The 23,428-nt window shown below is 39.7% G+C and overlaps 1 protein-coding gene and 1 pseudogene across 2 annotated transcripts in view; one reads left to right on the top strand and one right to left on the bottom strand.

The window, feature by feature from the left end:
- FOXO1 (forkhead box O1) overlaps nt 1–23,428 on the bottom strand; it is an 83,198-nt gene that overhangs the window by 13,579 nt on the left and 46,191 nt on the right. The window lies entirely within an intron of this gene.
- Nucleotides 23,100–23,219, top strand: LOC120583936 (uncharacterized; annotated as a pseudogene).

The following is a 23,428-nucleotide window of genomic DNA, read 5'->3' as shown; positions in this document are numbered from 1 at the left end:
AGGCCTGATATTGCTATACAAGCCAACAAGGCCAACTGTCAAATGAGCACCATCGACCCTGGCTAATAAGGTCCCAGTGGTGGATACACAGAGACAAAATTTCATTTAGCTAAAATTCTTTTTTAAAAAAAAATTTTTTTAAGGGTAGTGTAGGCCACTAAGGATTTTAAAGTGGAGTTTGCTTCTCCTGGGATTAATTTAGCTTCAGTGTGGCATCCAGGCATCCCTGGTGACCCTTTAACCTCCTCACCTACTTCCTCAGGGATGTGCAGAGACCAGGCACTACCAAGTCCGTAGCAGAAAGCCACAACAACTCCCTGCCTTGCCCACTGTGACCTAAAGGAGTTGATCCTTTAAACTTCTATTAACTGTCCAAAATACGGACTCTTTTTTGCTGCTCTTGCCTAGTGAGACAGTCTCAGACACATAGGGCCCCACCACAGCAGACTGTTAAGAGGAAACCCATTTGTTGCTGAAGTGATTTCCTAATGAAAATCTTGGTCTATTTTCCAGGCCATACGTCTCTGGTCATCAATGGCTCTATAAATGCACTGCTTTACAATACAATCTACTACATTATGTATTTGGCTATCAGAAGAATGCGTCAAAACAAAATAAAAGCCAAAAACAACAAACACTTTAAAATTTATTCTCTTCTGATGAAAAACTTACATTAGGCATAAAATGTAACATAGCTTACATTAAATAGTTTGATCAATTGTAAAGGACTAATTGTAAAGTTATTAGAAGACTAATGTGAATTTTAAAGTACGTTCTCAGGGTTAGTGATGAGCCCATTAAACCTGTTCATGTTAGTTGTTTACTCAAGATACATGCCCAAACTGTTTATAAGAGCCAATGAAAAGCTTTCGATAATATAAATTCAAAAGTCAAAAATACTGAAACTCTGACAGATTAAAACCTCCAAGAAAATATTCTGCCCATAGGATATCCTATCTAAAATTGTTTTTTATCCTAAATATGCTGTCTGGAAAATCTAGGGTAAAATAAATCCACTGAATGCATAATCTGTTTACCAAGAACTGCTATTCTTAGTAAATAGAATTAAAAAGTACGAAATCTAGGTTTATGTGTTTGTTTTATTTTTCCTATTTTGGAACTCGAATACAATAAATCCAGATTACAAAAACAATAGCAAATTGCAATAAACTACATATTACTTGCAATGTAGAGTTTTCTTTACTATACAGAATCTTGACATCTGCTTGCTTGCCCCATTATTCTGGCTAAGGAGCCAAAAATAATAATGATTTGTGACTGCTAACTATGCCTTGTTTGAGGGCTACCTCCCCAAAACTCTAAGAGCTTGTCCCCTGTCAAATAGCTATAAAAATTCACTGGCTGATCCAATACTAGCAAAACCATTTGGGCACATTTACTTTATAATAAAGCAAAATCTGCTACTGCCCCACTCACCATGGGATACCGGGCCCAAGCCAGAGCTGTTCCCAAACATCCTGCAGACATCAGGGACTTACCCCAGTGAGCAGAGCTCAGATACAGCAGGTCTGCTATGTAAGACATATCTCAGAGACATTGTGGGTTTGGTTCCAGACCACCAAAATAAAGCAAATATCATAATAAAGTGAGGCACGCCAAGTTTTTGGTTTCCTAATGTACATAAAAGTTATGTTTACACTATACTGTAGTCTGTCAAGTGTGCAATAGCATTATGTTTTTTTAAAAAATGTACATACTATAATTTAAAATACTTTATTACTAAAAAAAATGATAACCATCATCTGAGCCCCTTGGAAAAAATGGCACCAAAAGACTTGCTCAATTCAGGGTTGCCACAAACCTTCAATCTGTAAAAAACACAATACCTGCAAAACACAATAAAACAAAGTACAATGAAATGGGGTATGCCTGCAATAGCCCTAGTAATCACATCTTCCTTCCAAACTAAGGCTCCTTCAGCACCACCAGGAGCCCACACCAGTTCAGGACTCCAAAAGAACCTCAAACAAATGTTTCACAAATGCAGCTTTAATTAAGTTACCTAAAAGCCTACAAACATCATGACCCTCAAGGCCTTCCACAATGTGTCCACTCTGAAACCACATCTCCTTACCAGCACAGACCTTCTGTGCCTGAGGCCTACACTAACTTCACAATTAGCAGGCATCTGTCCATGGACTGTCACGACAATAAGACCAATTTTCCTGCCCAATGTAAGTGTCTATGCTGTGAGCAGCATTTTTACCTGTTTGAAGACTGCATCGACCAAACAGAAAGGGAGCCTGAGCAGCAGCCCGCTTACCCGCACGCTGTCACTGACAATCTACCGGGGATGAACACATTTATGTTAGCGACGTCTATAGGACTTGGCAGCCTACATCAGGCCTCCGGTCAAGACTAAGGCCACCATGGGAGAGTGTGCTTCATACCAGGATTGTTCCTGGGCCCAGAAGATGCTGGAAGGCTCCAAGTAGAGTTGGCCCTGGAACCAGACTTAGATGACCTGGGGACATCCCACTACAAATCCTTTGGGTTCCGTTCTTTCTGAGCTCAGCCCCAGGGCTAGGCTAGTCCATATTCCAGTAGAAGAAACAAAAGTCAGGACAAAAAGGATCCTCATTTGAGCAATTAAGCAAACCTTGCCATCTGGAAAGTTTTCCTCGTATTAAACTTTAACTCTAATGGTATGGTTTGAACTCATGTCCTCTCTGGAAACATTGACAATATTATGGCCAAGAATTAAAAATACAAGATTATGGTTATATATCTCCAAAGAAAATAACTTCACAGATATCTGTGATGGTAATATAATTTTAAAATGTACTGGCTGCATACAATCCACATTTTGGGTTGAGAAAACAAAGAAAATTTTGTACAGTTAGCTCTATCTTAAATATTTAGAGGGAACTAGCAAAGGAAAAATGAATAAATTAAAGAAATCATTTCTTAGGATGATTCAAACCAATGGAAAGTTACAGCTTCTCACCCAAGCCCACAAGTTAGTGGTGGTTCATGTTAAATTCCTTTGGAACTACTGTGCTGTTTTCAGTGTTATCACTCTGAATTTCCTCCAAAAGGAACTGTGAATAGCAACCACTGTGGCTGGATTCTTGCACATAGTACAAATGTTTTCTATCCCTTCCAAGCTCTTGCATTCAAGGATACTCTGAACCACAGCTACAATTTCTACCACAATATGTGCATTAGTATATTCAGGGGTGCCTTTTCTCTACTTTCTTAAAATTACACATTTGCCAATATGGCTCAGTATTAAAGATCTTCCCAGAAGTCAAAGACTTGTATTCTGTCCAAGTTAGGTCATTTATTCCACATGTGAGCGAGCTGGATGATGCCCTGGTGCCTCACTACCGTGTAACCCAAGGAGCACTGTGGAGAATAAATGAGGATGGGTTTGGAAGACGCACAGCATATTAAAAATGCAAAAGATGAAAACAATTTCAAGAATATTAGAGAATTCTTCTAGAAACTCTTGATATTCTAGAACAAAAGCAAAGTTTTCTAGAAGTTGTTAGCCTCATTATTGAAGATACTTAAACTACGAGCAGTGAGATCCATCTTCAGCATTTCGACTCTCCTCAAAGATCATTTTTTCTCTCCTAGTCTCTTTGGTTTTAATTTACTTTATTTTTTTATTATTGAGAAAAGTAATTTAGTTGAATTGACAACCTGTATAAGATTGTAATGAGTTTAGAATTGTTAGTAGTTGAGCAAAGTTTGAAACAATCATTCCTCATGGAATCCTACCCCCAAAAGATAAGATGTTTTATATTTTAACCATTTTTAAAGTCCATGATATACTTCCATCAAATGATTCATAATGAGAATTTATTAGATATACTGGATAATCATTTTAGTCCTCAAAGTAGCTATAAATTAAGCTGGAGTAGCATCCAATTTTAGAATATTTATCTTATTGAATCACTGTACTAAATTCTCAGTGTGTAAAAAGTGCCAATAAAGATTAGCTGTTAGGATTTGTGAGAAAAAAATTTTTTTAAAGCACTAATGAGATATGTCTGGAGAAGAAAGAAGGGGTGAATGTGGCTATATTTGAGTTCAGACATATAAAGAGAAGGAAAGAAGGTGGGAGGGGACTTGAAAAAACAAGTTAGGAAAGCTTCTATTTTATCCTACATGCAACGCACAGGAGAGCAATTGAAAGATCAGAATAAAGTTAGAACGTGGAATCTAGGGGAAAGTGCCAATCTGTCTTTCCACAAGACAGTGGGAGAGAAGGAGAGCTGTGCTCTGCTCAGTAAGCAGATATTTTTGATTATTCAGAAATTTAAATGTGTGGGCATCTGTATTTTTGTTGCTAAGCTAAAGTATCGGAGGGAGGTGCCTTCTTCTCACCCTGAAAGGGGTCCTTGGTTCCATCTCCACAACAGGATGACACTGCAGCTTTTGTGGAAAGCTTGATGTAGAGAGGTGGCCTCAAGAAACAAGTCTATCTACCTCTGAATATCATGGGGGTTTTCTAGTAGCTGTTTGCTTTTGTCTTGTGACTTGACTACTACTTGGTTGTTCTGAAACTCATGGCATAATCTCTGATTTTTTCATAGTCAGAGGAGTGAAGGATACTGAAGCAGGGACCATTTGTTTCAAAAACAAATTTTAAAACTCTCTCCATGAAGTCTAGTGTTTTTTCATACTTTATCCATCATTCACAACATTTGGCATACAAATTCAGTTCTTACTTTTTGAAAGGTTTGTTTTTGTTTCCTGAGGTCATTGTCTAGGCTCAACCATAACATCTTTCAGGTTATTTTTTAAAATAGCTAAAGGGGAATTAAAGGAAATAAATGCCCTGCAATGTCGCTGTGCACTGCTCAACATAAACAAGGACAAAGCTACAACGAATTACTCATGAGTTAGTCAGTACCCTGCTGGGTGCTTACAAGATCCAGGGCCAAGACTGACCCATGGCTGGACTGTACTGGTGTGAGGATAAACTGAGATGGCATTTGGCTCCCCCATAATCCCACATATAACATCCCCCTGCCACACCCACCCCCACACACACGACGTCGTGAAAGGCACCACACATATACACAAAGAAAAGAGGTCTAAATCTTGGGAACCTAATTTTTCATGGCTGATTATCCCATCAGAATTTGAGTATAAAAAAGCAAATGATTGTTGAGTATAAACCCTACCCTTGCCTTTCTTCTTCCACAGATGCCCTGACCTTTATCTACCTTCTTTGCATTCTACCCCAAAATAAGTTAGTGCCATGAGATTTACGACCAAGTTTAAAATTCAGAAAGTTACACACAAATAAAGAAAAATACCAGATAGTTCAAACATTTTATAAAAGGTAGGCCACACAGTCTCATACTTGGATCACTTTTCTGGAGGACAGCTAAGGAACACTTGCTGAGAGAAATCACACCTTAGGTCATTAACTTTCCTGTCTATTTCATAGTATTTCTCCAAACCCATTCCTCTTACTGGGATCATTCCATTCTCCTCACCAAAACACACAAACCCAAACAAAGCACTTCCATTAACTCAGTTTCTATCTTCTGGATTTTAAAGTACAGTACGTGAACTTTTGATCTACATTCAACTCTTAGAACAGCTTAGCTTAGGTTAAGTATGAAAGCAGGTAGGTCCTTTGCAGAAAGAAGGGAGAGATATAGGAAGGGAAAAGGAAAAGGAAGGAAAAAGAAAAATCATCAGGTGTAATGTCCAATATCAGTTTTAAGTTGGACCTGCTTCTTCAGTTTGAGATTTCAATGCAAAATAATCTATCATTTCTGCCTAGGTGCAACAATTTACTTCAAAATAAAAGAGTTTTGTTAATAAGTTGTTTCTGCTAAAAGTAAATAGGAAAACTGATTAATGGGATGAATTTGGAATCTGCCAATTGAGCCTTTCTTTACCACCGTCTCCCCACCCTACCCGCTTCATCAGCCAATCTAATAAGAGCAAAAAATGCAGCGAAGCTGAGTATTAAAGAAAAACTGGGTGAGAGGGGTGTTGATACAGACAGCCTCAGTCAAGGCATGTGCCTTGTCAAAGGCCTGCAAAGATGCAACAGCATGCTCTTTTGGGTCCAAATTTCTTAAGCTCACTCTTGCCAAACAGTGCAGCTGTCACACAGGCAGAACTGTTCATGGATCTTTAGCTACTAACAACACTGACAATTGGTCCTAGAACGCTGATCCTGTTGATTGAGAATCTTATTTTCTAATTAAAAATCCTACCCCATAAAGCTCCTGTTGAATTACTGACAAAGACATGAAGACAAGGATTCCCCATGAACAGCCTCTCACCCCATCCCGAGGGGTAGTCCTTATTCCCAAAACATCTCCAACTACTGCCCATGTAACAGAATCCCCTGGACTCTCCCTTCAGGCTTTCAAAAACTAGATTTTCCTCTAACCACTGCGGTTCCTGGAGCACCTCCAAAGTAAATCCAGGACAAAGCTGCATTTTATCACCTAGTAAAGCACCTTTCAACGTGTACTCCACAGAATAATGGTCCCTCTTAGGGTGAGAGTTCACCGAGGAAATATAATTGAGACAATCTGGTCACACTGACTTAAACAGGATTCCTGACTACAGGATTTTTAGAGCCTTTATACACACTAACTTCACATTAATACACAAAGCGAAACAAAACACCTTCCATTAACTTAAATGTTTTGTTTTATGGATGTGATAACATGCACCCTCCCACAGTTTTCTGACATTTCTTGACAGACTATACTATGAAACCAATATTTAGTGGCACACACTTTGGAAAATGCTGGTCTATTGGGCGAGACAGTGGTCAAGAGGGAAAAGACCTAAGTGTGGCTCTATCTTTGTACGTATGCCTTTGGGCAAATTTTACATCTTGTATGTCTGTTTTCTTGTCTATAAAGGGGGAAAAAATGCCTGTATGCCTCACAGAAACTGTAATGAATATAACTGCTTAGAAACGCATAAATAAAGTACTATGCATTTGTGAGATTTTATGATTATGCCCAGGGTAGAAGGGAGTGGTACCTGAAAGCTACAGAGCTGCCCCCAAGCTTCCTACCGAAGAACACACCTGTCCCAGGTTCCCTGAAAAGCCCAGGTGGTCTGCGAACTATGCTTCTTATTCTCTGAAGGACGAAGGAGATGCAGACTGTCCAAACCAGGTCAGATTGCTTAGTATGAAGCAGGTCATACTCAGGCCCCGTCCCAAACATCACAAGTCACGATCGTATCTTCGAAAATGCAGAGTTGCCAGGGTAAAAGAATACGCCCACTCTAATTTCATCTCCAAATCCCTACCCCTACCCTAAATGTTTCTGAGAGGAAGGAAGGCAAGCAAAGTATAGGAAGGAGAATAGAAGACAGGAGAAGAGTGTTGTAGGTTGATCTGTTTAGAAGACAGAATAGAAAAAAATGACAAAGAATCCTGAGACTTCTCCTAGTTCAGGAAAACACTCTAATTTTGGCTGTGACAGCACTCTAGACACTGTTAAGAACCGCGATGCGAGCAAGGGGACAGGTTCCAGGGTCGTGGAAATAGAGCCTGGGAGATAGGAACCTGCACACATTTCTCCCCATTAGCAGAATGAGTAGCAGAACTAGTGCAGAAATAGATTATGCAAAAACAGCATCTAGGATTGGCAAGTTTCTATACAACATCTGACAATGAACATCAGTTATGATGTCCCTGAAACCTCTAGTGCATACTATTTGTAGCTCACATAAATGGTGTCCTTTATTACCAGTTACACGAGGTGTATATGGTCAGTTATTTCTTTTACAAGACAGTGCTAATGCATATAACGATGCCGTCTCTGGGTGGTGAAGGTTTTGGAGATTTTCACTTTCTGGTTCACCTTTGCATGTTGTCTTTATTGCTGTTGTTGTTAAAAGAAAAAGCATGTATAACTTTTATAATCAGAATAAAGTACTTTCCTTGGGGGGAACAAACAAAAACCTATGCCTGTTCCTCTTGCATTCATTAAAATTCATTTTCTACTAAGTGCCAGGACCTGTACCACATGATACACATACACACATTTATACACACAGACACACATACAAATATTTACATAATCAATTAAGATGAAGTTCACAAATTATATCCTAAGATTTTTGTTTTTCCAGGAAACGACAGCTCTTTCCTTAAGCAGGAAGTGGAAAAACAACAGTTTTATAATAGTTTTACACACAGGAGTAGAGTATAGCGGCCCAGGAAAATGGGCTTATTGTCAAGCAAACCCGGATTCTAATTAAGTCCTAGCATTTACCAAATGTGTGACACTGCTTGAGTCACTTAACTTCCCCATGCTTCAATTGCTTCATCTGCAAAATAGGAGTAATAGTTGCCACCTCAAAGAGCTTTTACAAAGATAAAATGAGATAATCACACAAAGCCCTTAAAACACAAAATGTCAAGCAAATGTCTTGCCTCTGACTGCAGGCAAGGCAAACCTCATGTCATTTCCCCACACAAATTCGAACAGAACCCAGTGTTGGTATGTCCTTTAGGAAAAACACATCCAGGGCATTTGGTCTTAATGTTTGTCCAACCATTATTAGCAGTAGCAACAAAAGATGCTGTCATTTGAAGGTGAAAGTCATCCAGGGCACAATCAAGCAAATGAAGTCCAGCCAGAAGCTCAAAAACACTTCCTTCAGTTCAAGGCAGTTTCCAAAACACCTCCTAGCACTTCGGTCATGGGCCTTCTTGGGTTATGGCCTGAGCATCAACATTTTAAAATCCATCAGGAGAGGGTGTTGGGAGAAATAAGAGAAAAATACAAATAAAATCAAATGCTTGGGCAATTTCCTGGAGAATACAGAAAGAGATTTAGGCTTTTCCAGAGCCTAACAGGTATCTAAAGTGGATGGAGCACCACTGAAAATCCTAGCTGGGTCTGTGACCCCTTCCCTCATCTTGGATGAACCTTGAAAAGACACCGCTTGAAGACAAAAAGGTGAACAAAAAAATAGAGCACAACAGCCTTCACACTTGTTGCTGAAACACATTCCTTCATCTTTCAAAGATAATCACAAAAATTTGCACAAGGCTGCCCTCATACAATAGTATAAATTGTGTTTAAATTGGGAAACCAGCTGCTCCTTGATCAGTCATCCTTTTATCATCAACAGAACTTTAATTAGCCCCCATCTGCTTCCTGTTTTATGCCACGAATCTTAACTTTCACCTGTTTGGACCAAACTGCAATAACTATACCCATAGTAAATAAAAACAATTAACTTCTCATTCAACATGCAATTAATTCTCATTAAGCTGATATTGGGCTAGTCAAAATAATGCCTAATTCAAATCAGTTATTTTTCCCATAAATGACAATGTTCTATATTAAAAATTCAACAGAAACTCTCTCCCACCCACATCATCTTGCATTTTTTCCATTAAGGTTTTCAAGCTGTCTGGCTTCAATTTCCTGATTTAACTTAAATATGGGGCCATATCAGGTCATGTAACAACAATGATAAATCTTAAAAACATAATGCTGACTTAAAAAAAAGACATTGCAGAACGATACCTACATTAATTGACAACATTTATGTAAATTTTTAAAGGGAGGAGTTACTATGTAGGGTTTATGGTCCCACATACATCTGCTCAGCCAAGGGCCAGACTTCTCCCAGGAAAGGACCTCTCTAACACACCAACTCTGGAATTAGTAACTACTCCTGGATTACAGCAAGCTGGGTGATACCTGTTAAAACGGGGCGGTGGCATGTGGGTGCTAATTATAATTGCGTCTATGCTTTTCTAGGTGTTTGGAATATTTCATAAAGTTGTAAGAGAAAAACAAAAGGAGGACAGCCAGCAGCCAACAGGGAAGGAGAGCTGGTACCCTATACTTTCTGATCCACAACATAGGCACCTGCCCATCTGATAGCTGGGGCAGCACAGATATACAGCTTGAAAAAGCTCCCCAAATGATTCTCATGCCAACCCCCCAAACTCATCCTTTGAGAAAGGCTGAGTAACAATTCATGCTCCTCAAGGGCAGTGACCCTGCTCACTCATCTCGAAACTGCCCACGCTCACTTACCTAGTCAGTACCCGAGACATAAATATTATTTGAATGAATCAATACATATCAGAAGAGGACTTCTTGATCTGCTGTTACCCAGCTAAATAATCAAGCACATTAAATCAACTTTATTTCCTGAAGGAGTTTGAATAGATGAATGGTTACTAGTCTAGACTAATGATCAGAATCTTCTAGGGAGCTTGCTGAAAACGAATACTAAAGCCCTTGGCTCAGAGGTCAGAGTCAGCATGTATGGAGTGGGGACCAGGTGTCTGTATAAAACAGTCACTGTACCTGAGAACACCTGGAATAGCTTCATATCCAACATTCCTTTCTGCTCTAATATTCTAAGAAAATATCTCAACAGTGTTATTCCATATAGCTTCTGTTTCAACAGGAGGGTGAAGTCCCATAATAGTTTAACAAGTATCTCAAATGACAGGCAAGTTTGAGAAATGCTGTGTTAGTGGTACTCTGGGTCGCTGACACCACATAATAAAAGGCAACTTATTAGTATGATGTTATTTAATAAATGGTTAAGAAAGAATGTTTAAAATATAAGCTTATGGATAAAAGCCAGTTCATTCTGAGATTAATTTTTAAATTATCATTGTTTTTCAGAAAGAAAAACAAAAGCATCGTTAATGAATGAGGACGTGTCAACCTCATATTTCAATTTCCTGGAATTTTCCTCCCCCGCTTTCCCCTTTAGTATATAGTATTTCCTTTGGACACACACACAGCCACCTTCACAATGGACCATTTACAAGATCACTGCTCCAGATACCGATAGGCCGGCCAGTCAGGGACTAAGTGGAAGGAACACTACTGCAGCCCAATGACAAGTGCTGCAGCTGCTCCTGCTTTGCAGAGAAAGGGTAACAATTTCAAACACTGGTGTGACTTCAAGTTTCTTTACATTTCGGACAACCTATCTGACTCCAGGTTGGAAGTGGACTTCACATTTGCTCTGGAAATGAACAGTGGAATGTACTTTCATGGAATCAAAGGTTCTGCAGACAGCTGAACGAAGGCGATCAGGTGAGCTCAATTCAGGTTAATGCAGAAGGAAAGGAGCATGAAACCACATCCAGCCAAGTGGAGGCAAGCAGCTGCCAGTTTTAAGGGGGTGAAAGCAAAATTTAAATGACAAAGATGTCTCGATAAGTGCAAAACTATCCAGGCTAGTCTATCACATAGGGCTCACATCACATCCAACATCTTTTGGAGATGTTTAATTTAGTGCACAGCTTTTAAAGAGTTCCATGTTGAAGACCAATTCAAAGAGGGGCTACTTCTCATTCTTAGTTAAGCCCAAATTCTTCAGTGTGTGTATCCAGGTGAACTGTGGACTCCCTCCTCCTTTCATGCCTGTGGGCCTGTCTTCCATACTTGGATGCAACCACCTCTCCTCTCCTAACTCCAAGGCTGTTACTATGACACCAAGGTCCAAAAAGAATAAATGTAGGAAAGCCTGCAGGCCAAAACTTCTGGATCACAATCCATAAAGTAATGAGTCAGTCTAGAGAGCTGAGAACAGCTTTTTAAAAAAATAGAGCATGTCTCACATAGAAGTACAGTACCATTTTGTAAAACTCTTCTATCATGTGTGCACATGTACAGTGAGTCATGTTGTAAAATGGATTTCTCACTCTATATCAGGCTGGGAAAAAATGAGAACAGCCGCAGAAATGGAAAGAAATATACTACTTCCTAGAGGACAAGCTTTCCCTCTCTAGGAAAGGCTTCATGACAAAGCCCAACAGAACAGTGGCACAGCTGCATTCCCTGGGTTTCTGGAGGTACCCCGTAGCCTTCGGGGAGCTCCCACTCTGCACAGGCAACACAGGCGCCTTCTTCTCAGTGCCCCGCGTGGCCGAGGTGACTCTCGCCACCTGGGACAGGGAAAGATGCCAGATGAGAGAGGGCTGTGCAGTACCATGTTTGACAACTTTTTTTAACCAAGTGCAAGTTACTTTCTTATCAGAAGATGGAACCTAGTGTGCTAAACCGTCACAGGATGCAATTTTAAAGAAATATTATTACTTAAACCTTCTAATAATTATCCCTCCGTCTTTCCTTTGGGTGGGTACAGAGTCGGCCCAAGGAAACCATGGCTCGGGCAAGTGAGAAAAAATGAATTTAGATTATGTTGACAGCTAAGAAAAAGAGACAACGTTGAACAATCCTATACTAGAAACATTGCTAAAGTGTTTTTAAACTGAAGATTATACCACCACTTAAGATATTTTTTCTCTACTATTTTGCCCAGCATATTACAAAACTGCATCTAGGACTAAAATAGCAGATTGCCTCAAGAGCAAATGACAATATTTGTACCAGAAATGTTGGCACCCAGCAGCACAGATGGGTTTCTGCACAGCACTCTTCTAACTGGGGCTCTAAGAATAACTCCGCCTACTCCCACAACACTACACTGCTGAATCCAAAGTCAGAAGGGCTCGTTATTCCATATTTTTCCACCACTTCCCCCAAAGCAGTACGTGTACCTGCCTGACCTCCTCTGCCTGAGAAGGGCTCAGAACAAAGAAGAAAAAGAGAGGGAGAGCAGACCGGAGTGGGAAGTTCCCCAGGCATCAACACGTAGTCAATGTTAATATGTTCCTAGGACAGTTATCCACAAGAGGCAGGAACACAAAATTGATGGGTAAGTCCGTTATTTACATAAAGTTTTAAACTTTCCCTTCAAATTAAAAAATAATAATAATAAAGATTTATCCAAATTTTATCTCCTCTCAAAGGCTAAGTACCTTGAACAAATAAAAAGTCATTTTTGTTAAAAGACTCAAGAATGGAGGGAGAAATGGTACTAAGCATAATGACTACGATGGTTCCAGAGGCAGTCCTGCACCCACGGCGCAGCTCACCAAACAGAAACCAAATTTCCCTCAAGTGCCTGAAGGAAACAGCCACCCTTACACAAAGGAGCGGGCACTTCCACATCTGCTCTTACTGACTGCCAACCAAGATGTGCTGTTCTTCCTCCGTTCTCCTCCAATTTCTACCAAATGCTCTAGAAAGGCAAATTAAACAGGAGTCTTCACTTAGGGAGACATTAATTATGAAACCCATCTAATTAAAGTACTGTCTTCGGCATTCATAGTATCCTTTCCCTGCCGTTGAAAATAGCTAGGATATGGTCGTAGAAATAAATGGGTCTCTGCCTCTGTGCTACCTAGGCTGACCTCTAAGTAAACCATGGGGTCTTCCACACAAAAGAGAATTAACGTACAAACTTTTTCAGGATACACTAGTCCTTTTCAAATAACCTTCAAATTACATAATGCAAAGTACAGAATACTGCATTATGCTCCATATCCCCAGATCTCCTATGGTATAAGAGGCAATCAACAGGTTAGGGGTTAGGGGTTCAGGCAAACAGAATCCTACATTTAAATAAATGTTAATTTTATCCTAAAGAAACCGATAGTGGAGGACTAAGGGAGGGCTAATCTCCTACCCTTCCTCTTCAAATGATTAATATGTTCCTAGGATAGGCTGATTAAAATTCCCTGAACTATACTTCTCAGGAAGGTCAGGTGTATTTGGAAAAGAGACCTTGACTTTCATTACCACACTATAGTATACCTGGATCTGTCATAAGTGATGTCATAAGGGAAATAAAATTCTCTGCCTACCTTTTCATTTCCCACTGAGTTAGCTTAAAAAAAACTGGTGAAAATGAGGGTTTTAAGCTCTCCACAATCACCACTAACAGCAGCAATCCTGAAGTCTTGAAAAAAATATTTTTAAGCTTTGGAATGCATCTTCATCTTTATATTTGAAGAGTGTATAAGATTTGGGGGAAATTTACTCCAAGCCAAAAAGTCATCCTAAGAAAACCCCACTTAAAAATGGGCTGGGAAGCAATATGATTTTTTCCCAGTTATCCACCTAATCTTCTCAATCCACACTGGTAGAAGGTACCAGCCTCATCAGAGCAGTCCTCAACCAAATCCCTAGAGAGTTCAGAATGTGCAACAACAGAACCTTGCGCGGCAGAATAAAGGGCAAGTTCCTCACAAAATCAACATAAACTGAGCCGGACAAGACAGTAATTAGAAGTGTCACTGATTGCAAACTGCCCATAGGGCAGACTCAAGGTAGATCATCAACAAATGACTGCAAGAGGATTCTACACTTAAAAAAAAAAAAAAAAAAAACCTCAAGCATTCCCATATTCTCACAAGCGGTTCAATCCAAACAAGAGACTGGCATGAAATATACATTTTCTCACCAATCAAGGCCTTTCTCACCAACAATGACACAGAATTTTAAAAAAACTCACATGAGCACACAGTCAGTATTATCTTTAGAAACAACTTTCATTTCCATTTCAATTTACTTAAAATTCAAAACTTGCTAATAATAGAAACAGTATTTAAGTGTCACTAAAACTGGAAGTCGCTGCAAAATAAAATGTAGTACTTTCAGAAACAAACTCAAGGATTTGTGTTGTAAAATATTTGGTCTTTGTTACACTCTCAGCATTCAATTTGTATAAAGGAAATATGGTCTAATTTGGTTAATTAACCACTAACATAAGTCAAATGATGAATGCTGCTGCCTCCTAAATAAATCAGAATAGATTAACAGAATCCTCTGAGTTTATTCCATTTCAGAACAAATTTCAAAGCCATCACGGTAACTGTCTACAAGTTAAGAAAGAGGAAATGTGCTTCTGTATGTCAATCACAGGCAGTTTTCAGGAGTCCCACTGTTCCGGCGTGCAGGAGCTCAGCTGTTATGAACTGGCAGGAGTCAAGTCAGGAAGAGCCGTGAGACTTCTGGGGCGGGTAACCACAGCATAATTGGATAAGACTTGAGGCAGATGTTTGAGGGGTGCTTGGAAACAACAATGTGAAAACACAGATACTAGTAACTTAAAAGAGTTGCAATGGTCTTACTCTTGTGCAATGACTGGCAATAAAGAAGTGAGTTTTACCAAAAATCTGAAGTTTTTCCCTGTAACAGCCTCTCTCCTCTCTCTCCCTTCTGCTTATGGCCCCTACCCAATTCTTCCCAGTAACAACAGTATTATTTTACAACCTCTACAGCAAGTCTGAAAATGTAGAGAAATTCGAAAGCCATCATTTCAGTCCAAAAATGACTATTCCAACACAGTGACAAAGAGAAGCCCACTTGGATAAATAAAAAAACCTATTTTCACAAAACAAGGAATTGGATTAGACTAGTAACATCTAATAACATCTAAGCCATATGATGCAAACAAAACACCATGTGGCCTAAAAGCCACAAACACGGAAACCCTCTCCTGCCTGAGACTCATGGGTTTCTTCTTCCATAATGACACTTGGCACTTACTGTCCCTAAAATAGTTTTCTTTCCAAAATGACCATTACCCAAATGCCCACCCCTTCCACAGTTAAAGTAACTCAAGTTTGAGAGAAACGTTCATCTGTCAAGGTGCAGAATGAAGACAGATTGTCTTCAGTTTGCTTTGGAGGCAGCACAGCTGGGAAGAGGCACCGTGTGTAGGCAAGGGTGCCAGTAGGCAGCCAAGAAACTCTGTTCTTCTGGTGTCACTTATTAGCCTGGTGACCTTGGGCATAGTCTTAACCTAACCTCTCTGTTACTCAGACTCCTCTAGTAAACTGATCGCCTTCAAAGACCCTTCGACTCGGGTAAAAGTTTGTGAGTCCAAGAAAACAAGATCCCATTTTAGTTATTCAACCAAGTTTGAAAAAATAGAGGGTCCTAAGAATATTCTTCAGGATACATACTATTCCAAGTGGTACCTGAGTAAGGACTAAAATATGGAAACATAAAACCAAAACTAGGGAAATCTAAAGATGAACCAAAAACAACACAAGCCCCCCAAATCCCACAGATTAACTTTAGTTTTCTATCTCCACAGCACAGGTCATCCCAGCCATCTCAAAGCGCAGAACTCATTATGTTGGCTCAGATTTGTTCTGAGTGGAAGCGTGATGAAGATGTGGAAATATGCTAAAATCCATTACAGTTTAAATAGCAAGAATATACCAAGAACAGCAGTAATGCCTTCTGTGCATCTTTTTTCTTTTTTAAGAAAATCAAACTGTTTGATTTTCTTAAAAAAAATTAGGGTGCCTTAACTAAACATTTCATTTGCCACATGACAATTTTTCATTTAACATTCCACTTTATAAGTTAACCAGCAAAATTCTCCTCTACTAATGACTACTCTCCTCTTCCTTTTACTCCCTTCTAGTTTTTAAGGTATTAGCTACTGCAAAAAAAAAAAAAAAAAAACACAGTGCATAGTTTCTGAAGACCTCTGAGGGATGGAACATGACTGATGGATGTGGGAATTAGGATGCCCCCATTTCTTTGCTTACCTTTTTCCAAGGCACGTATCAATGTGACATACTTCACATTATGCTATCTAATTACTATCTCTCCCTCCCTCCTGCTGGGATTGTAAACAAAGATTTTTTGTCACAAAGATTTTTCTACAAAAACACATAACCTAGCCCCGGTGCACATCAGATGAAAACAGGTGACAGAAGGCCTTTTCATTCAGTGACATTTGTGAAATTCTACTTCTGATAAGAGGTTCCAATGCAATTTTACCTTAAGTCAAAATCATTACAGATATTTCAAAGTGTGACCATATCATCTTCCCAATCAATTTATTGTTTAACCAAATCTTTTTTGGAAAAAAACCTTTGAATTTCAATTAACAGGAGGCTGTGCACACCACGGTGGTATCCACTGGTGTTTACTTCTCTAACTCCTCATACGGTTCTCATGAGCTGCCGGTTGCATGTTACCTCCCAGGGATAGCACACGACTGAACACTATATGGCAAAGACTACTGGAAATTTTTGGTTGCTATAGCTCAAGTTAAAGCTGTGCAAGTAGAGTAAATGAAAAAGATCATTAGGTCTTCTGAATTCTCAAACTGACATCCTCATCCTTCAACACTACATATGTTTCACTTTTCCAAACTGGGGTACACCAGAGCTTGCAATCCTCATCGCATTTAACTCTCAACTCCAAACAAATTAATTTGCGGACCTGCCTTCCATTAAAAAAAACAAACAAACAAAAACTGAGGACATAGAGAAAGTTGCTTCCTGCACACTGCACAATTTGTTTAGTGAACTAGGCCTACAGTATCTGAAGGAATTGCCTTAAATTTTTAAAAGCAACAGATCAATTTCAAAGATCCACAGAACAAAGAACATTCACTTTTAGCATAGCAGTGAAAGCAGGGAAGAAGAAACACTAAACCAGAGGGTGCCCTGATCACTACATTCCTCAGGAAAATTTTCTGAATAGTTCCAATTCTACAACCAGAACTGTAACATCAAGTGACCCCAGCCTTGGAAGAAAGCTCCTGAAGGACTAAATCTGTCTTACTCTCGTTTGTCTCTCTGCACAGTCAGGAAAAGAATCTAAGTTACTCCCTCTTTTTTGAATCTCAATCATCCTAATTCCCATTTTCCAATCCCTTAAATTACCTTACTGCTTTAACAGTGATGGCTGGTCCCCACTGTCTTGCCATGAAATATTAAAGGAGTATATGGAAGCATTTCTGGGTCTCACATTATTAAATATAATAAAAAGCAACACTATATTATCAATCTAATAAGCAATCTTTTCTCAGCCTAATTAACAATTGGATCTATAAAACCATACTGCTAAAATATCAACTATGTCTCAAGAATAGAAGGAAATATTTTGAATGAGACTATTTAAAAATCTAAGACTCAAAGAGGGCTGTACTGAACCCTGGGTCACACATATAACACAGTAATTAGAAAACAGGACACCCACAGGGTCTCAAGCAGCAGTTTACAGTCATTCCAAGATGTTATTGTTTACTACTTAAGTAAAAAAAGCTTAGCAAGATAATTATACACACAAAGGAACACTATTACCGCTGTATAGTGTGCTTAGAAAGTATTTCAAGTTCAAATTTGAACTCTGGTAATAAGTAATACAAACTACTGGACATCCCAACCTAGGTGCTGATTCTATTTATAGCACAGGAAAAGAATAGGGAAATTTTATTTTGTTGTTTCCTATTTTTTCAAATCTTTATTATATACAGAATCCTCTGGTTTCCAACAAAATCTACCCTAATATAACAGAAAGTCAGGACTCTGGATCTTCCTCTACTCCTTAATTAGACTGGCTTTCAAGTGAAACTCAAATGGCTCTGAGATAATTTACATAAATAGCTGCCCTGTCACCATTATAGAGTACTGCCTAATGAGATCCCCTTAGACACAGGCCAACTTGACAAAAATAAAACAAAAAAACACACACACACACACACACACACACACACACACACACACAATTAGTTAATACTAAAATAATCCAAGATTTCCCCATTTCTCTGAATTTGAAAAGAATTTAGTGAAACTTCCTCCCTAAAAATGGGGGAAAGAGAGGTAATATTTCATAAAGGGGTGTCCAAGAGAACTGGACAATCATCAAGTGGACAGCATTATAAATTCAAATAAATTCACAAGTTCATCTCTGAGTCCTTGAACATGGACTCTCTCTCCTCCTTGAACAGTTAATGGATAGCGCACAAAAAATCCCCGCATTGATCACTTCCATGCTCTTCCGGAGTGTAAGGGGGTCCGTGATGCAGGAGGAGCCCAGCAGAAGGCAGAGCAGCTGGAGTGTCGAAAGTGTAGGCAGAAGTGGCCATGGGTCAGGAAAAGCCAGCTGGACAGGGTGGAGATGGACTGGTGAGGATCTCTGGAGTACTGGGATTCCAACTCCTTCATTTTGGAAGTGAAGAAACTGAGGCCATGGTCACAAAGCCAGTAAGTGACAGGAGTCAGGCCCAGGTTTCCTAAATCCAGCTGCTGAGAGGACAGGATGCACAGTCAATAAATGAAGAGGTTCAAACTGCTGTGGTGTGGAGCACCTTTCTATGTGTTCACCTCATACTCCCCTCTAAGAGCACAAGATGAGGGCAGGAGAAAAGGTGCAAGCAGGAGGAGCCCTCTGGATAGTACAGCTGGTTAATGAGCATCTATCTTCAATGCTATCGACTTGAGACAGTACGTATTTGGAATTTGGTTATATTTTTTACACTTTCATTAAGAGGCCAGATAGCTTTGCATTACAAATAGAGTACAAATAGAAAACTGAGATGGAGTAATTAAGGGTTTAATAAGTCGGACTTTACTAGAAATGGCAAAATGCCCCTAGGGGCGAAACAGCTACACTTGAGACTTCTGTTCTTTATGGCCTAGCTCTAAGAATGTAAGATTTTATCCTTGAAACAAGTTTTGCAGAGAAGAAAAAAGCCTCCACTCAGTAAGCTTAACCTTTTAACTTGGACGGGGACCAGTACCATAAAAACCAGTACTTAAATGTGCATAGGAATCACCCAGAATCTTGTCCAAATGCAGTTTCTGGGGTCAGGACTGAGATTCTAACCAGCTCTCTGGACATGCTGATGCCTCCAGCCCGGGCCATGGACGATGCCTTTTAAGTTGTGAGGCCATAAAAAGGCATATGTATGAAAGCTACATTTCAAGGTATGTTTATTTCACAACTTGGGACTGCTGGCTACAAAACAGTGACGTGAGTCTCTTTCCTTTGGTGAGTGACAGACTCTGTAGAAATATCAACAGAATTTCTTTTGTGGAGGGGGAAGGGTGTCAAGTCCAATAAATAAGTAGAAAAGCAGTCAGTGCATGGCATGGTGGTTATTTAATACAACTGAATTTGCTCTGGGCTTAGAGAAGAAAATTGCAGCCGATGTATTTGTCATTACAACAAAGGGACAGTAAAGGCTGGTAGAGTTGTGGAACCTGATTTAAGTCCTCACATGGCCAAAAGAACAAAGTGTTCATTTGCATGAAAACTAATTTTTCCTTACACAAAAAGGAAATTTGCTCTCAAATGAGCACTGTATTGTTTTCCAGGAGCCCTGAGGCCTTTTTCCTGACAGCTCACAGGAAAGCCTGGGCCAAATCCATAGAGCAGGGTCGCTCTAATCCAGACACGTCGTTATTAGTAATATCTGACACCATTTCTTCTCGGGGGGCCTCATGTGCCTCAGCAAAAATATAAGCCTTCTGAACAGTCTTACAGTCTTTGTGGGCTATTCTATAAAATTTTAAAAACCAGCCTTAGGAAGTGATGAGGCTTTGAAGATCTTGACTCAAATCTCTGCCATTTAACCAGTTATGTGACTGGGCAAATTACTTAAGCTTTCTGTTCCCTCGACTATAAAATGAGGACAACAGCCACCTAGTGAGGTTCGGGTGAGGTCACATACTTCAAGTGCCCAGCAGCTCAGTGCTGGCCCAGTGAGGCTCAAGAGCAAGGTTACATCTACTATCTTCTCCAACCTCCCAGTGAACAGTTGTATACATTACAGCCTTTCTTTCTTGAATATCACAGTGCTTAGACAAGTATATAGAAATCGAGAATTACCAGTGATATTTAAAAAGTGGCTGTGACTTACATGTGTAGCTAGCTTGGAATGTAAGCTTGCTGAGAACAGAACCTACAAGTGTGGCTTTAGTGCCGAGCGAATTGGGATTGGTTAACCATCTCATAGTCACCGATCCTCCCCTGCCTTCCCGCCACATGTTCTCACCCTCATTATACCTAAAGACAGCATAGTACCCCAACGAGTAGGAAGAGAGCCTATCCCCTTGTTCCATCTCCCCACTATGTGCCCTTCCTAAGCCAACAGCAATTCGTCTCCCCCAGCCTGGTGTAAGAAGGAATGGACTGCCCTTCTGTCAGTTAGCACTGATCACACGGGGAAGGAAGACCATTATTTACAAATAAGTACATGTGATTAATGCCTTAAAGTCCATAGTCTTTCCTTATATATTATAATCAATCCCAACAATAACCCTGTGAAATATTTAGGACTCCTATTCTTATCATCATTACAGGCAGTCTCAGAGTTTGATATAAAAATTCATGGTTTATGACCATGCTACCCTGAACAAGCCCAATCCTGTCTGATCTCGGAAGCTAAGCAGGGTCGGACCTGGTTGGTTAGTACTTGGATGGGAGACCACCTAGGAAGACCTAGGTGCTGTAGGCGTAAAAAATTTTTTAAAAAAATACGGGATTGTAAGCTGACAAGGGTTGTCTCGCCTGAAAAATAAAATTAAAAAAAAAAAAATCATAGCCACCCAGCCTTTGCGCTTATTCTCTAAGGCAAAGATCTCCCCAGTGAGAGGGCGATAGGGATGTAAGAACATCTTTGTCACTGGAACCATTTACACAATTCCATTACATACATGTTTCTGACAGAGACCACTGGAGCCCATTTTTGTCAGTCTGAGCTGTGCCCTTCTAAGTTATTAGGATCTATAAACCACAGCCCACCATCTGAGACCCTTAATCATAGCTTTAAAAAGGTCTCCTGTGTCAGAATGTAAATGGCAACACTGAGTCAAGGCTGAAGCTGAAACCCTACATTTTCCCACATGAAGGGTCTTTCCCTGCGACGACCCTTCCCTTGAGTTTGCAAATGTCTCTCCTGCCACTTCAGGGCAGACTAGAAGCAGCCAGCCTTGGAGCACGCATCCCAAGGAGCATCTGAGGCCCCTGTTCACCCTTGTGACGGCTCCTCTCTCTCTGCCCACACACCCTTCTTGGGCTGAATAAGCCTTTTCAAAGGGATTAGAGGTGAGCTACAAAATCTTCATTAAGTAATTTAATAATGTGTGCGTCTGGTACTCCAAACCCAAACAGAAAGGAATGCTCTGGGGAGCCAGCAGGCACAGCCCCGTTCTTCCTGTTACCTGTGAGGCAGGAGAGCTGGCAGGCTCTGCTCGGGAGTAAGTCCATTCTCTGACAGCACTGCTTTCTCAACATCAAAGGGTCTTCAATTTGTAACTTGGATTTTTCTCTGTTTCAAATCATAAGCTGACAGAGGTTAAAGACTGACAGGGCATAAAATCATCTTCTACTGATTCCAGAATGTGACAAGCAAAAGGAAGAACAGAATAAAAGGAGTTGCAGTTCAGAGAAGGGGAATGGAAATCTAGCCGCAGTGAGAGGACAGGAGTAGTGAATTTGGCTCTTCAAATGACACACAGCAAGCACAGTGGTGGTTATTTTGTTAAGTACTGTTCAAGGAATACAGTGACAAATGAGGAAGGGCGGTATCTTCCTGGTGGTATTTTTCCCTTTCGATGGTCTATCTGTTTTAAGGAGGGGCATTCACAAATGATTATTTCTAAAGTTCTTTCTCTGAAATTTCTGATTGAACTCATGACCATTTCCACTGATATAAAAACTAATAATATCAACTAGGCTTGCCCACAAGCATAAAAAATAAATCACACAGCTCCAAAATTTAAAGAGTTAATTCTTTCTTGAATGGATTCTTTCAGGAATATTTACACAAATGTGGCTCACATGGTCACTATCCACCCAAATTTGTGGAGTGGATTTTATAGCTTAAGCTGTTCTTGTTTTACCCTTCATAATGTCACATCTCTAAACCTGAATATACCCTTAACTCTGTGCTACTCAAAGTTCAGGGACCAGCACTACCACCTGGGGTCTGGTTACAAATGCAGAACCTCAGGATGCACTCCAGACCTACTGAGTTAGAACTTATATTTGTACAAGATCCCTAGGTGATTCATATATACATTAAAGTCTGCTAACCACCATCTTGTAAGATGTTTTATTATTTAAAAATCATTTAAGCCCGTTTTAACAGTTCTTCTAAGAAAGTCTTCCTTACACTGAGTTGTGATGTGCCATCCCTAGGTCCCATTTATGGATGCTTCTCTGGTAATTAGAATACTCACAGAAATAACTTCGACCTTAAGCTTATTGTGAAAATACTTTTAAAATAAACTCAAAGTTCTTTTTTTTTTTTTTTTTTTTTTTTTTGATGTGTGCCATGTTTGGGGGGAAAAAAATCTTTAAATCCATTACAAACTTTCCATGACCCTCCACACTGCTGCTATTTCTACTGATAATCAAAAATATATGCTACAAAGAAAAATAAAAGCAGATACCCACATTAAGTCAACATTAGCAACTGATCAATAAACATGGCATAAGAGTCAAATGAAAAACATAATACAAAAAATGTCTCTGGTCTTCTGCCATGCCACCCTGAATGTGCCCGATCCCAACTGATCTCGGAAGCTAAGCAGGGTCGGGCCTGGTTAGTACTTGGATGGAAGACCACCTAGGAAAACCAGGTGCTTGTAGGCGTTAAAAAAAAAAAAATGTCTGAGGCCAAATTATTTGCAAAATATTATTCTTGGTGGGAAACATATACAATTCAAAGTGAGAATGACTACTTTTGTCTAACTGAAAGAAATGGGATTTCCCTCTATATATGCTCAGCATTTTAAATGTTATCACATTTAAGCCTTACCACAAACCTATAGGTGGACAGTTTTAGTCTACATTTTACAGAA

Source organism: Pteropus medius, unplaced genomic scaffold, assembly GCF_902729225.1.
Source record: "Pteropus medius unplaced genomic scaffold, Ma_sr-lr_union100, whole genome shotgun sequence".
Taxonomy (NCBI): Eukaryota; Metazoa; Chordata; class Mammalia; order Chiroptera; family Pteropodidae; genus Pteropus; species Pteropus medius.
Note: the sequence above shows the minus strand (reverse complement) of the source record. Positions and strands in the feature narration are given on the sequence as shown.